The sequence below is a fragment of the Anguilla anguilla genome, chromosome 5 (assembly GCF_013347855.1).
Source record: "Anguilla anguilla isolate fAngAng1 chromosome 5, fAngAng1.pri, whole genome shotgun sequence".
NCBI classification, from domain to species: Eukaryota; Metazoa; Chordata; class Actinopteri; order Anguilliformes; family Anguillidae; genus Anguilla; species Anguilla anguilla.
Window position 1 is genome coordinate 63,439,174 of NC_049205.1, and position 14,763 is coordinate 63,453,936.

General features: G+C 44.3%; 1 long non-coding RNA gene and 1 pseudogene across 1 annotated transcript; one reads left to right on the plus strand and one right to left on the minus strand.

The window, feature by feature from the left end:
• Window positions 1–14,625, minus strand: part of LOC118227999 — a 96,679-nt pseudogene extending 82,054 nt beyond the window's left edge.
• LOC118228000 lies at window positions 397–8,865 on the plus strand. Its single transcript, XR_004765393.1, has 3 exons — window positions 397–526; window positions 8,233–8,394; window positions 8,528–8,865. It is a non-coding gene; the product is annotated as an uncharacterized LOC118228000 (long non-coding RNA).
• Window positions 14,626–14,763: the final 138 nt, after the last annotated feature.

Genomic DNA, 14,763 nt, shown 5'->3' on the forward strand with positions numbered 1-14,763 from the left:
TATTTACGTATTCATTTACTGGACATCGTAACGGCAGTGGAATTTTAACTGTGAGTTCACATAATTCTGGGGATGACGAAATTTGGGGATGCGAATTTAAACAACACACTTTGTAAGCTGCCTCGTGCTTTCATTTCAAACGTCCCGTCTTAATACTGACTGGTACGGTTCTTTTTAGATTTGGTATAGTATTGTAGGCTACAATCGGACTCACCGTGCGGCGACGTTGCGGGTTAATTGCGTAAGGTGTAAATATTGAGAACGCCAAGTCACAATTTTTTCAAACGAATCCGCTGAATTGGAGTAATTTATTCGACCGTTCTCTTTTTTTTTTTACGAGCTCACAGCTTCACTTCTGAGTCCGCGCAACGGCGCGTCCAATCGTGCAAAACAAAACAGGCTAAACTTATGCAAACTCGAACAGATATGTTAGGGGGTGCGGCAGAGCAACAGGGGAAAAACTTTCGACTTGCTCTCATAAAATTTAAAAGAAAATGCATAGTTTCACTGGAAGCCATCAACTCAGGTAGGCGGTACGACTGTAAGTGCAGTGTGTCCCTTAGTTTTTAATGTGTTATTTGGTGAATTAGATGTCGGCTACCCTTTTCTCTCACCGTCTCTCTTTATACAGAAACGTGCTCGATTCCCTCGTTAGCACTAATGGGCTGCTCCTTACGCAGTGGGACGGGATCGTAAATGATCCCAGTTTTACCTTATTCCACATTGGTTTAATTTGCAGTTCCGCAAATATATGCTATAGCCTATTATTTTAATTTTACGCAGCCATGGTTATTTTCTTAATGGTGCTAATTTACATGTGGGAAAGATCAGTCTGTGTATTAGTTCAGCATTTGGTCTGCTGAGAATTCCATACGTTTCACTTGAACGCAGTGGTTTTTAATAACAGGCGTCACTTAAACCTCTGAGTTCATCAATTAAATTAATTGAAAGGACTAAACTGCCCTTTGTCTTAAGTTCTGTTCATTCGGAAGAACAATAAACGACTTTCCGTTGCCTTTTATTACACATCAGAGTTCCACTTTATTTCTTTTACCTCATCAGATATATTACCGGTTATAAATCAACCATATGTTCAAGGTCATCTTGTATAAGTTTAAGGCGACCGCGTGTCATGAGACAGAGCATAGAGGGGTTTTTGGGGAGAAGAACACCCCTGCTAAAACAGTGTCCTTTCCGTTAGAAGCACTACGTAGGCTACTGCATCACAAACAAACAAAAGCCTCAACTCCCAGCAGCAGCATACAAACGATACGTTGTTTGCCTATACGGTACAGCCAAGGCCTGTAATCTTTAATTGATTTACATATTATTTTGTTCAGGCAGGCTACTTATTGGGGGAAATGGTTATATATTCGTATATCTACATCGTGGTAGTCAGCATCGTCGAAACGATTTATGACGATATTAAATCGATTAGGCTATACCAAATAAACTGCGGATGAATAACACGCTTGATATTTTTGGAATTAGATTGATTGTAGGTGTAATATTTAAAATTTAGTCAAGAAAATCACCTGCACGTGTCTATCTGCATTGCACTAGTTTCAGGTTCTGTACGTCAAAATGCTTCAGGACGCATTTTGAAATAAAACCTGTTCGCCATGCATGCAATCTAATCACTAATATATATATATATATAAGCACATTTTTATTGATGTCATCGCAAAGCAAATGTGAACTTCGGTTATGTACAGGACAGCAGAGGGAGAAACTGGACAGCTGAAAGGTGGTTGTGAAAATGAAGACAAGCCCGGCTTTCTCAAATTAAATACAATAAAGTAAATATAGAAAGAATACAGAACGATACGCTGAACTGCGAACCACAAATCAATCGCACATTTCACATCGTAAGGAAAATATTTGCGGAAAACGATTTTTAATATTCACTATAATTACAATATTAAACAACATATGTGTATACGTGATATGTGTACGCAATTCCAATAGCCAAATTGAGAATAGCCTACCTCTTATTTATCGTTATTGATGGCAGTGATTAGTGGACAGGCGTGTAAAGGTTGCGGGTTTAGTTCCAGTGGGGCATTGCTGTCATGACCAGTTAGGCTATAACTTATATTTGTTTATTTACTTTTTACTTTGCCGGGATTACTCCAGTAAACAGGTAGCCTATCTGGCTGTAAACGGTTAACTTGCACAACACGAGAAACAGTATGGAATTCACAATGGATGGGTTTCTGCTATGAAATTAAATCATTAAAATGATTTCTCCGGGTATTTCCCAGTAGAAATGCGTGCAAAAATCAGAATTTCATATCACAACAGATGTAAATAAGTACAGAATTAAAGTGCCCTACATAATACTGAGACTCTAATTTGTAATCATGCTGCTCAGATTTGACCACAGCAGGCTGCCCGCGATGCCTTTGCGCTAAAGTTTGGGTGGAAAACTTTATTAGTGTTGTTCCATACACGACGTTAACGGCGACTTCTATCACGGCTGAACTATGAATCCACAAGCTCAAACACTACATTCACGGCAACATTAACCACGTAAAATAAAGTATGCTGAGCTTGGATATTTAAAATATTTCGATATGCTATATATCCACATTGGGATCTCGGCCGTGTTACGTTCTTTGCATGAACGAATTCTTTCCAGAGAGGATAGAACTGCGCGAGCCATCAGACCTGCCGTCTGCCCTTTCACCGTGAAATGTCCGTACGGGATCCATAACGTGCCATTATACCCACGTCGCAGTGGATTAATCCGGTGGCCATAACGGCAGCGCATAAGTACAGTATCCATATAACAATTACATAATTATTATATGGGTACTGCAATTATAATTCTTACACATGTAAAAAGTAGGTAAGTAATTAAATGAATAAAAACAAGACCCCGCCCAGGTATTAACCGCCAAATCTTTTACTTCCTGAGCAGCAAATCTCACCTGGGGAGCCACCTGTAGCTCTCCAGGTAAATCACGGTGTTGGACGAAGGCCAGAGTAGCAGTGGCACACCCCCTCTCTTGTCAGGCTCTTTTTCTGCGGTCCGTGGTCAGGACACCTTTGGCCCGGTGGCCTGGTTCTGTGGCCCTGGAACCCTGACACACCTGCAGAGTTTGATTCCACGTACAGGTGCGCTGCAGACGGGTCGCAAAGCAGCAGGTGTGTACTTATCCAAGTTTCCAGGCCGAAAAACGTGTTGTGGGCAGGACCGTTTAAATATTACTGCAAACACAGAGGTCATGTCCACAGAGGTCAGTATTTTTTCGTATCCATTTCCAAAGTCTATATTTCATTTCATTCTTCAATGAGAACATCAGCTGCAGAATTAATGGTCTTAAATATTTTCTCAAATTTAAGCCTTATCTAGTAGCACTCGTGCAGCCTTTACGCCCTAAAACGCATCCTCAATTAAACGATTAAATTAAAAGGAGAAAGAGAGTATACTCCAACCTAACCGTCCCCTCACCCCAACTCACACCTGTTTCCATGGTGCGTGTACCTGTTCTGTATGATACACCATATCTGCGGTTGAAGCACCGTGAGTCAGGGTCACCATGGCGATGCACAGGTGACCCAATCGGGATGGTCTCACCGGTCTACGGGGAGGGGGGGCGTCAGGCACCCACTTGCCACAGGAGCAGGTGGTAGGCCACGAAATTGGGGAGGGGCAGAGAGAACCTCTCAACGGTCGTCGGCCTGCAGCGTGCCCGTTTAGACCCAGCCCCCGGTAACCGATTCCGCTCCCCGGTCTTAGCGCTGTTGCTTGGCCTTGGCGTGCGTCAAATCAACATCATCATCATCATCATCATCATCGTTTAAACTGTAACAGAGCCATCTGAGATCAGAGGTTTTTTTTTGTGTTTGTTTGCCGGTTGATTACTACTGACAGTGACAGCCTGTGGGATGGGCGACGGCAGGGGCGGCCATCTTTGATGTGATCAGGTGGAGAAAGGACTCAGGTGTGGAGGGGCGATGCTCATTTAAACCGGAACGCTCGCTAATCGTCACGGGACGGCTATCAGGTGAAGGTGCTCCCCCTACCTTTGTCCTGCCCCCCCCCCCACCCCACCCCACCCCACCCCACCCCCTTAACTCAATCGGTCACCCCTGGGCCCGGTGCCACCTGTGATGTCACAGTCGGCGGGGCCAACGATTTAGGCAGGGGACGGGCCGTCCCCCAGCATTGATGGCCGTCACCATGGAAACGCCGAGCTCCCTTGAAGTCACCTGCCCATCCTCCGTTGCCACGGGCGCAGAGTCACAGCCAAAAACCTGGGCCCGCGGTGCCTGTCAGGGGACCTCAAACACTCGTCCCGAAGGGCTGAAGGGTCCGCGGGGACTCTGCTGCTTTCGTTTCGATTCACAGAACATTTTGGGCCTCGGGAACAGGGTGCGTGGACTCTCGAGTCCATTTTAAGAGACTTAAAGTAAGCACTTCATGCGCTGGAAGCACACCAAAAAAAAAAACAACAACAAAAAAAACAGCAGACACTACAGTCCTCCTGGCCTGGTATCCCTGGTGTCCACAAACCAAGGAGTTTCAAGCAAGTCTGCCCTGCCAGACTAGACATGTACACAGAAAACCGCACTCGCAACGTGGACCCAGTAACAGTGAACGGGAGAGGCCGAGCTTGTAATCCAAAAGTTGTGGCTTAAACGGCCACAAGGGGGCAGCACTGTCCTTGCCTTTCACGGCAACATTCCCAGTGAAACAGTCCGATACGAACTACTTCTACTCTACTAGAGTGAAATACACCAGACAGTGATTTTTTAATGTAGTATAGTGTGTATATAGTGGCAGCCAGGTGCATAACCAGGACCAAATAAATACAAAGGTCAAGAGTGCCAATTTTTTTACTTTAATTTAGTTATTGAACCGAGGATGCATTTTAGGGTGTAAATGCTGCACATGTGCCTCTGGATTAGGCTTAATTCTGAGAAAATATTGAAGACCATTCAGTACCAAATGAATTGCAGCTGATGTTCTCAGTAAATAATGAAATTAAATACAGGCTTTGGAAGTGGACATGGAGAAGTAATATAGAGGACATGACCTCGGCGTCTGCAATATCAGCTGTGGTCCTGGTGGCAGTTTGACATGATCGTCGGGGAACTCGGCCCTGTATAGTTTCTTCTGAGACAACTGACCAGAATTTAATTTCTGTTGTTTTTACTTGCAATGCAATGATCACCCGATACGGATGGAATTACCCTCAAATTAAAGCTCATAGTCTTCACTTTAACCTTGTTTTCGTTGTTTTATTTCAAATTATCTGTGCTAGAGTATAGAGCAAAACAACGTGAATTTTGTCACTGTCCCAATACTTTTTGCACTTAACTGTCTACTCCAAAAAAAAAAAGCTAGGTCGTCTGAACTGCATGACATGCACAAGACTAGGGGGGAAAACTTCTGCCTCCGAGTGTTATCGTGACACCATCAAGACAGGGAGGGAGGCGGGTTGGGCCGGATGAATCAAAGTAAGAACACTCGCAGCGAACTTGTGTGACCTTCAGATATAAAGCAGGCGGACGAAACCGAATATTGGCGGCGAAATGGGAGGCAACGAATGTGATCTCGGTCTTCCACGGGGGGTTTTTAAAAACCAGGTTTCGCGGCCCTGTATGAAACCCTGCCTGAATGCCGTCTCGAGGACGGGTAGCCTACATCACAGAACGCCGCGCCGTTTCCATGTAACTAATCGCCCGCCTGGATGACAAGAATGCGCGTCTTCTGCGGGAACGCAGTGCACCCGACACCGCCACCGCTCTGGCCACACCTCGCCGCATTGTTCACGCGCCCGGTATCACCTTAACCGCGCGTTTTTTTTTTTGTTTTTTTTTTGTCTTTCAGTAAATTATGTTTCAACAACAGAATTCAGATCGCTGACTTTGTAGAAAAAGACAATAGCTGCTCGTCCATCGTGTCCCAGTTATTAAAGATAACACGTTCTGTCAGTTATGAGCGGGCGACGTAATTTGCCACATATGCTATCCATTATTTCAACCCGTTAAAATCACAGCACCTGTTCTGTTAATTCTCCACAAGAGGTCGCTCTTTTCAGCGTCTTTATCACAGCCGACTTTTGTCCCAACAAATCCCGACGGTGTCTTAGAGAATGATATATGTCAGCGATTGTTACGTGAAACGTGTATTGTCAGCCTAATATCCTTTTTGACAATAAACACGTTGCCTCGTTTGACAGAAAGTGTCCTCAGGGAATATACTGAGAAATTGCCCACGAAACAAAATGAGCCAATTAAAGCACGGAGAAATATAACGAATTCAGATTTCTGTAGCACTTTGCGAATGAAAAATATGAACTATTTGTGGTCATTTCATTAAAAAGACACATTTGCATTTGAAAATACTTCAGGCCAGTAATTTGAGAATACTGCTGCAGAATGTTTCAGTCAGTATATCAATAATCATAGTACAAATTACCCTGAATATTGGTGAAAATAGAGCTTTTTTTTATTTTAGTTTATTTTATTAGAAATGTTAGTAATCTGCAGGAATTTATTGGTGTCTTAGACTGACATTTGCCGTCAGACGATTCCTGAGTTTCTTCTCTATTTTGCCTCGCATCTCTAATCAACGCACAGACTTCGCAGTCGAGGAGTATGCGATCTAGCCCAGCATTTTGATAAACAGCCGCGGGCATGCTGAGGTGCTAATTGCTTAATTAACCCGGGAACCACACCTGTGTGGAAGCACGAGCTTTACTCAGGTGTGTCCGTTATTTTTGGCAGTTACTTGTATCTGTCATATATTCGCACTTGGCAAATCCAGCTTCCATAATATTGTCACGGGTCGGAAATCTAATCAAACCTCACAAGTGTTTACGAAAATTCAGCGACGCAAAACAATGTCGTTCACTGCAAAAAAAAGACTTTAAGATCAAGAACAAGACGCAAGCACAAAAAATACGTTACAAGACGTGACCAGTCGTGAATCGCTTTTCAACAAACCGACATATCAGTCTTGAATGTCAGGGGTGTGATGCTCCATTTCCAGAGAGCATATATACGTCTCACTGTGCATACGTTTTCACCAACTGCCAGTCACTTTTTTAAATTAGCCAACTGGCTGCACGCACTCATAGATAAAGCCACAGCCAAGCACTTCATACAGGGCCACTAGAAAAACCTTCAGCAGTCTTTCATCAACATGTTAATATATGAAGATAAACTGTCACAGTGTCACAGAAATTATTGGGGCTAGTTAAAAAATTAAGGGCTTAAGTTAGCATGAAATCCAGGAGCAGATACAACCACAAGAATAAAATTCTCCTCTTAATGAATAATGAATTAATGATCACTTGCGAGAATCAATCAGGATGTAAAATAAATGGCGACAGCCAAGGAACTGTAAATTCAATGAGAAACAGTCATAAGAAAAGGCAGAAGAAAATGTCTTACAACATTTTAACAAGTGGACAAACCCACAGAGATCAATGTCAAGTTCGGCACTCCAAGAATCCAGAAATACTCAGCAAGACATTATGCAAATTCACAGGAAGACCACAAGGGGGAGTGGTTTTGCGGCACAAGCCCAGTGTTTGGACTATGCTTGGAAAAGTGATGACCCCTAAAAGTTTTCTCTTCAATGGCAACAAAGGAACGTTTTGTCAGAGAAACAGAAACAGCTTGTCCACTGTGTAAATTAAATCAAACGCATGAAAAAAAACCAAAACATCCAAAAAAACAAGTGTGGGGAAAAAAAATATTTTTCTGAAACTGGACATCACAGTTACAGGGAAAAAAGCAACTCATAACGTATGCTGACATTGCAACAAATCCAAGTTTTTAAAGCGATCCCAGTGTGTTACTTGCAAACACAAGCATTTTTGGATGGAAAATGTGCACGTATTGAGAGTATTGCTGACTTGGACATACAGACTGCATAGCTGAAACACTGAAGGCCTTCCAGAAATGCTTCCTTTTTTAACATCTGCTCTGCTCTTTAATTACCGTTATACTACTGTCTCAGTCCCCATTTGATGTCCGTAACTTGATTGTCAACTGTGTTGTCGGGTAACTTTGCGTGAAGGAACAGGAGAATTAATATCTGCTGTTTCGCATGTGTATCTGTAGAATCTCTGGCACCATCAATTCCGCACCGTGTGACCTGTGACATCACAAAGGAGGGAGGGCCATCCCCCCCCCCCCCCCCCCCCCCCCCCCCCAAGTGTTTTCCTCTGAAGGCCCTCACCTGCACCTCTGCCACTTCCTCCTTCACAGATCGCCACGGCGACCGGAACACAACGGAGGGCATTGTACCCTGCACGTCCATTCAGGAATCCGGAACCTTCTCCGCTCCGCGGACCCAGCCCGAACGACACACCACACTCGAGACTCCACCCACAGGAAACTCAAAGCCTGCGCTCATGAAAGGCGCCGACGGTACAGGCTGTTCTCTTAGAAACAAGCCGCGCATTATTAGGAAATACATTATATCCAGAGTTACAGCAAAGATTGCAGCAAACAGATTTTCAACTCCTAAATTTCTTCTGTCCCCCCTTGTCGTTAACTACAGGAGGGTCTCTGAAACTGCACTGTACCTGGTCCACGTCCTCTAAACAAATCATCAGAAGGCACTGAAACCCTACAGGACAGTAGATCTCCAGGAACGGGTTTGGGTACCACTAAGCTAGGCTGTCTGAGAACAGCACTTACTGCATGCAGCTTAGACACTGGTTAAGCCTGCGAAAGGAGAAAGTCTGGAGTCCACAGATGCAAAATAAACCTGACGTGTTTTGATTCTCCTGCGTCTTCACCATATGTCATATGTCAGTTATTTTAGAATTTTCTGAACTGAACATTCTAATGCTGATGTAACGATCGCTACTGGTAATTGAAAGCAATTGAGTTCTAGAACACTGACTTAGACTTCTGAAAAAGCATTCCAAAAATTCATACTCTTTAAAAGGGTTAAAATGTCTAAATCTGCATGTTACACAAAGATACATACAACAAAATGTTTGCGACAAATCGTTGTGTTCATCATCGTTTTATCAAATGTTGATCGTTTCGATAATTTCACTTCACAGCACAGCTCTGTGGCAAAACAAAGCGTAGAGTGTGACGGGATTCATTAAAAATAAAAGACTTTCTAGCGCTGCGCCTGGGCTCTTCAGAAGCGAGGGCCAGGAGAGCGAGAGCAGGCTGATTAAAGTTTCGCTGGAAGACGTTTCGGAGCGCGGCGTTCTCCAGAGCTGCGGGGCGTAATCAATAAAGCACCACACGGCTCCGCGGCTAATTGGCAGCTGGTCACACTTGAGGGGCAGGGCTGACATGTTTCCAAGAGTCTGAGAGATGCCCTCCTTCTTTCTCTCTCTCTCTCTCTCTCTCTCTCTCTCTCATCCACTTTCTCTCTCCATCTCTCTCTCTCCCTTTGTCCCTCTTTCTCTCTCTCTCCCTCCCTGTTTCTCTCCCTTTGTCCCTCTCCTTCCCTTTCTCTTCCTCTCTCCCTGTCCCTCTTTCTCCATTGCACAGCCACACTACCAGACACACACCCTTATGGTAATCCATGCCCCAGACTGATGCAGGTCTGTGGCACTGAGGACCAGGGGGTCAGTAAACAAACGGACACCCTGGGGCTGCCGGGGGGGGCGGGGGGGGGTCGGGGGTGGGGGGTGGGGTGTTAGTAAACAAACTGGAAACTGACATTAGCATCCCAGCTGTACTGACATTCGACCGCGACCCAAAACAAATCCACTGCAGCCAAGATGGCCATTAGTTTGTTTCCAAACCCCCTACACACACACACACACAACCTCACACATACACACACACACACACACACAAATTCACACACACACACAAACTCACACATACACACACACTCACACATACACACACACTCACACATACACACAAACTCACACATACACACACACACACACAAACTCACACATACACACACACACACACACACACACACACACACAAACTCACACATACACACACACACACAAGCAAGCATTCACGCACATCGCGAGGAGAACTAGCCGGCTGAGCAGGGAGGCTAACATTTTGGGCTAATCCAATTTGTTCCCTTTCAGTGTGCAAGTCCCCTTGTTTACTTTGACCCCATTATGCTGGCGAAAATGGGGGGGGGGGGGGGGGAGCTTGAACCGTGGGACGTCCCAATCCTGGCCTGGCCTGACCCCCCCCTTCGCCCTCCAGTGACCCAACACAATGGGTCATTGTGACATCAGCAGCCACCACCACCCAATCCTGTTTCAGCGAGGTCACCCGAGTTCGCTGCCCAAGCACACTGTCTAAAACGGACAACGCACTGCTGTGGGAGACCCCAACAGCCAATCAAATCGTGCGGTCGATCAAGTAACCAATCAAATAATCAGAAAAACACAGATTCTAGACTAACCAGGTGTTCAGCTCCTCCATGACCTCTGACCTCTCTGCTTCCTAACTACAGGTGGTTCTGGTAATGTAGGACATTATTATCCCCCCCCCCAACGAATTTTCAGAAGCATCACACTGAAATGTTTTGGCTTCAGCAGTAGAGTGACAGAACTGTGAATATTAGGAACAAGGAGCCTGTGGCGCAACCAAAACTTTCAGTAAAAAAAAAAAAAAGTACATTTCCTGTAAAACTGTGAGGGTTTTTTCCCCTGGTTCTGTAGGATGATACCTGCTCCATGTTTTGTGCACTATGCTGACTGACCACGGGAACAGTGTGTATAGAATCATGTGAGTCTGATCTACAGACTAATCTGCACAATAATTTACACACTGATCTACACACTGATCTACACACTCATTTACACACTGATCTACACACTGATCTACACACTGATCTACATACAGATCTACACACTGATTTACACACTGATCTATACACTCATTTACACAATGATCTACATACAGATTTACACACTGATTTACACACTGATCTACTCACTGATCTACACACAGATCTACATACAGATTTACACACGGATCTACACACTGATCATGATGGACCTGCTGATCTAAAGGCCATGACATGTGTCTCGTGGAAACAGGCAAACAGCAGCAGCACAAAAGTAGAGCACAAATGATGCACAAATACAGGGTGCACAGATCGTACAACAGAAGACCCCTAAATTATCAAACATGCAAACGATGAACATTCTTTCATGAACGTAAACATGTTAAATAGTAATGTTGGATAGTAAATATTCACATGCAGCAGGACAGAATGAGTAAATAAAATTGTAATTGAAAATAAAACATTATGATTAAAATTTAAATAAACTATTATTATCAAATTATTATTATTTTTAATAATAAATTATTACCATTATTATTATTGTTCCTATTATTAATAACAATCATGATAATAATAATACTATGGTGTTATTGTTATAGTTATCGTTGTTATTGTTATAGAGATACAGATTTGTGGAGTGTAAAGAGTTTATGTCTTTTTCTATTATTATGAATTAACATGGTGTTAACACAATCAGCTGTGTATGTTTTTAGGATTTTTATTTCACCCAATTAAAGGGTATTAAAGGTGCAGAGTCATGCACAAAGCCTACAGTGCACTTGTACATATTTGTTCTTTTCAATTCAAAACCCATCAGACACACTCAGCACCTTTTAGAAAATCAAAAATATTTTACTTTTTAACAACAGGTTAACGTTAGTCTTATGTCTGCAGTATTCTACAAATAATATTGGCAGTAGTTAATATTTAAATAATTATTTTTGTGTATCACTTTATGGAATTGTGGGAAGGTGCCAAAAGAGATTAGGTGAAAATATTACTGTGAATCAACGTACTTGTCCGCACTTCACAGACCGGTGGCAAGTTCTTCATGCTGTGCCATCAGCATAACAAATTAAATGTATAAATAATGTTATTAATATAACATAAGCAATTAATAATTATATGATGAATAATATTATTAACAGAACACATCAATGTCAGATGCTTTACCTTTTTTTTTTGTTTTTTTTACAAGTTTATGAAAAATAATTGGAATAAATTAATAATCAAATATACAACTAATACTTGTTCCATATCAGACGATGAAGAAAATAGAAGTAGAAGAATAATAGAGGTTATTTTATTTTTCATTCAATTTTCAGTGCAGTAACATAGCTTCCATACGGTACTCTAAGTATGCAATTCACTTAATTTATTAGTCGTGCATTTGTACTACATTTAGAAAATATATTTTACCGTTCAATTTCACTGAGTAAATATTGTCATATCTAAGGTACATAACTATTAATTCTATGAACAGTCTAGATGTTTGTACTTCTGTCAGAAACTCTGGATTCATTAAATGATTAATGATCTCTCCAACTGGTCAATGTTCAGCAATATCTGAATTTCAAACACAGCCCTTCAAGCAAACAAACAGCCTGTTAAACAAATAGTTTGTTTCAGCTTTTTTTTTTTTTTTTCCTTAAATGTGACTTGGTGAAAACCAAATCTCAATCACAGGAACTTTTCACAAAGCAGCCATTTTGTGCTTAATGTGCACTTAAATTAAATTCAGGACTTAAGCAGAAAACCACCACAACTGTGAGCAAAACCCAATCAGTGCAATCAACTGTTCCTGTCCCTCCGGTCTCTCCTGATTGCAAACAAGAGGCTTAACACACAAACACCGAAACGCAGAAATAGAAAAAAGTAAAAAGTATTATATCGCGCAGTATTAGTATCACTCTGAAAAAGAGGAAATGTAAAAAAAAAACAATCCTCCTGCTGGAGAAGTCCCCCACTGGACTGTAGGACCGGCGGGGGAGCGAGCTCTCGGACGAGAAGCAGCGTTTTAAACGACTGAAAAGTCACGTTGGGAAAGGAGGACAGCAGGAGTGAGCGAGAGAGAGAGAGAGCAGCTCCTGGGGCTTCAGATGGGGACCTGGCGGCGGGCGAGCTTCGCCGCCGAAATGAAGCGCCCCGCTGTCTGTAAACCCGCAATCTCAGCCAGGGTCAATCTCAATAATCACCAACGACGACGAGAGGTTCGGGGGGGGGGGTGGGGGGGGTACCACCAGCCTGGACGACCTGAGCAGGATATTAATATTCATAAAGGAGTGACCGTCAGCAGACGCTTGTTCCCCGCGCGCGTCGCGGGGGGGGGGGGGAGTGGGGGGGGGGGAGCGGTGGGGGGGGTTTGGGGGGGGGGGAACGGGAGGCCATTGTCCGCGGCGATGCTGACAAACAGGCACAGGCGAACCGAGGGGTCGCCCCGGTAACGGGACAGTTCAGAGGGAGAAGGGGAGGAAGAGACAGTCTGCAAGGTAAAGCTCTTCATCCTCTGAAACAAAACAACCTGTTTGGGGGAGTTTGCTGTGTGTGTGTGTGTGTGTGAGTGTGTGTGTGTGTGTGTGTGTGTGTGTGTGTGTGTGTGTGTGTGTGTGTGTGTGTGTGAGTGTGTGTGTGTGTGTGTGTGTGTGTGTGTGTGTGTGTGAGTGTGTGTGTGTGTGTGTGTGTGTGTGTGTGTGTGTGTGTGTGTGTGTGTGTGTGAGTGTGTGTGTGTGTGTGTGTGTGAGTGTGTGTGTGTGAGTGTGTGTGTGTGTGTGTGAGTGTGTGAGAGAGAGATTAGAGAGTGAGTGACTGTGTGTATGTATGTATGTATGTGTATGTGTGCGTTTTTGTGCGAGTATGTGTGCGTTTTTGTGCGAGTATGTGTGGATGCATCTGTGTGTGCGTTTGCATGTCCTGTATGCACGTGCGTGTGTGTGTGCGTGTGCGTGTGTGTGTGCATGCGTGTGTGTGCGCGTGGGTGCATGTGTGTGCTGGTGTGTTTGAGGCAGTGGATCCCATTTTCCTAACTCTTGGCAGCTTGCATATCCCTGGCCTTGCTATCTGCACATAAACATGGGAAGGGGCATTTGTACCAGCGACTGACTGAGCAGTGGCTGGTCTGCGTGCTGCGCTGGGTGCTGCGCTGGGTGCTGCACTGGGTGCTGCACTGGGTGCTGCGCTGGGTGCTGCACTGGGTGCTGCACTGGGTGCTGCGCTGGGCGCTGTGCATGCAGGATGTAAGAACAGCGCTGTGTTGGACAGACACACAGCCGTTAAGGCGCAGGCTCCCACAGCACTGCCACACAGGTACAGGAATCACCGAGCCCCAGACACCAGCCCTGCTAAACTACTCACAACAGTGTTCGACTGGAGGTGGGGGGGGGGGGATAGCTCATCACTGTAAAATCAAACATCTTTCTGCACAAATCAAAGTGACAGCGCCCCAAATCACAGCATGTACCATCTATTCCATCATGAATGACACATGCACCTTACCAATGGCCGGAAGGAAGGCATCATTTCCGATTTTTAAACATACACATCCAGAGCAGAAACAACAATAAGGATAAACGTAAAAAATCCTGAAAAGTTTCACAAAACCTCCAAAACTTCCATCTCGCGAACAGCACGAGTACGGCGGATGCTCTATCCCCGCAAAAAAAACCGAATTAATTAAAAGTAAACAGTCGAACACAAGACTCACCATCCACCAGGTCCTGGCTGACATGTCATAGCAGAGCTGCCATTTTACTGAGCCGTCCGCCGCCTGCCCGGCCATCACTCAGCGCGCGGCTCGGAGAGAGAGGAGACGGCTAATCACCACACACAGGCCCGTCCTCATCGCACTGCATCATGGGAAAAAATACAACGCCCCCCCCGCCCCCCCCACACACTGCCGCGTCTCTGAACCCTCCCTGGCTAACGGTGAGGAGGATCTTCTCTCTTTCTCTCTCTCCCTCTCTCTCACTCTCTCTCTCTATCACTCTCTTTCTCTCTCT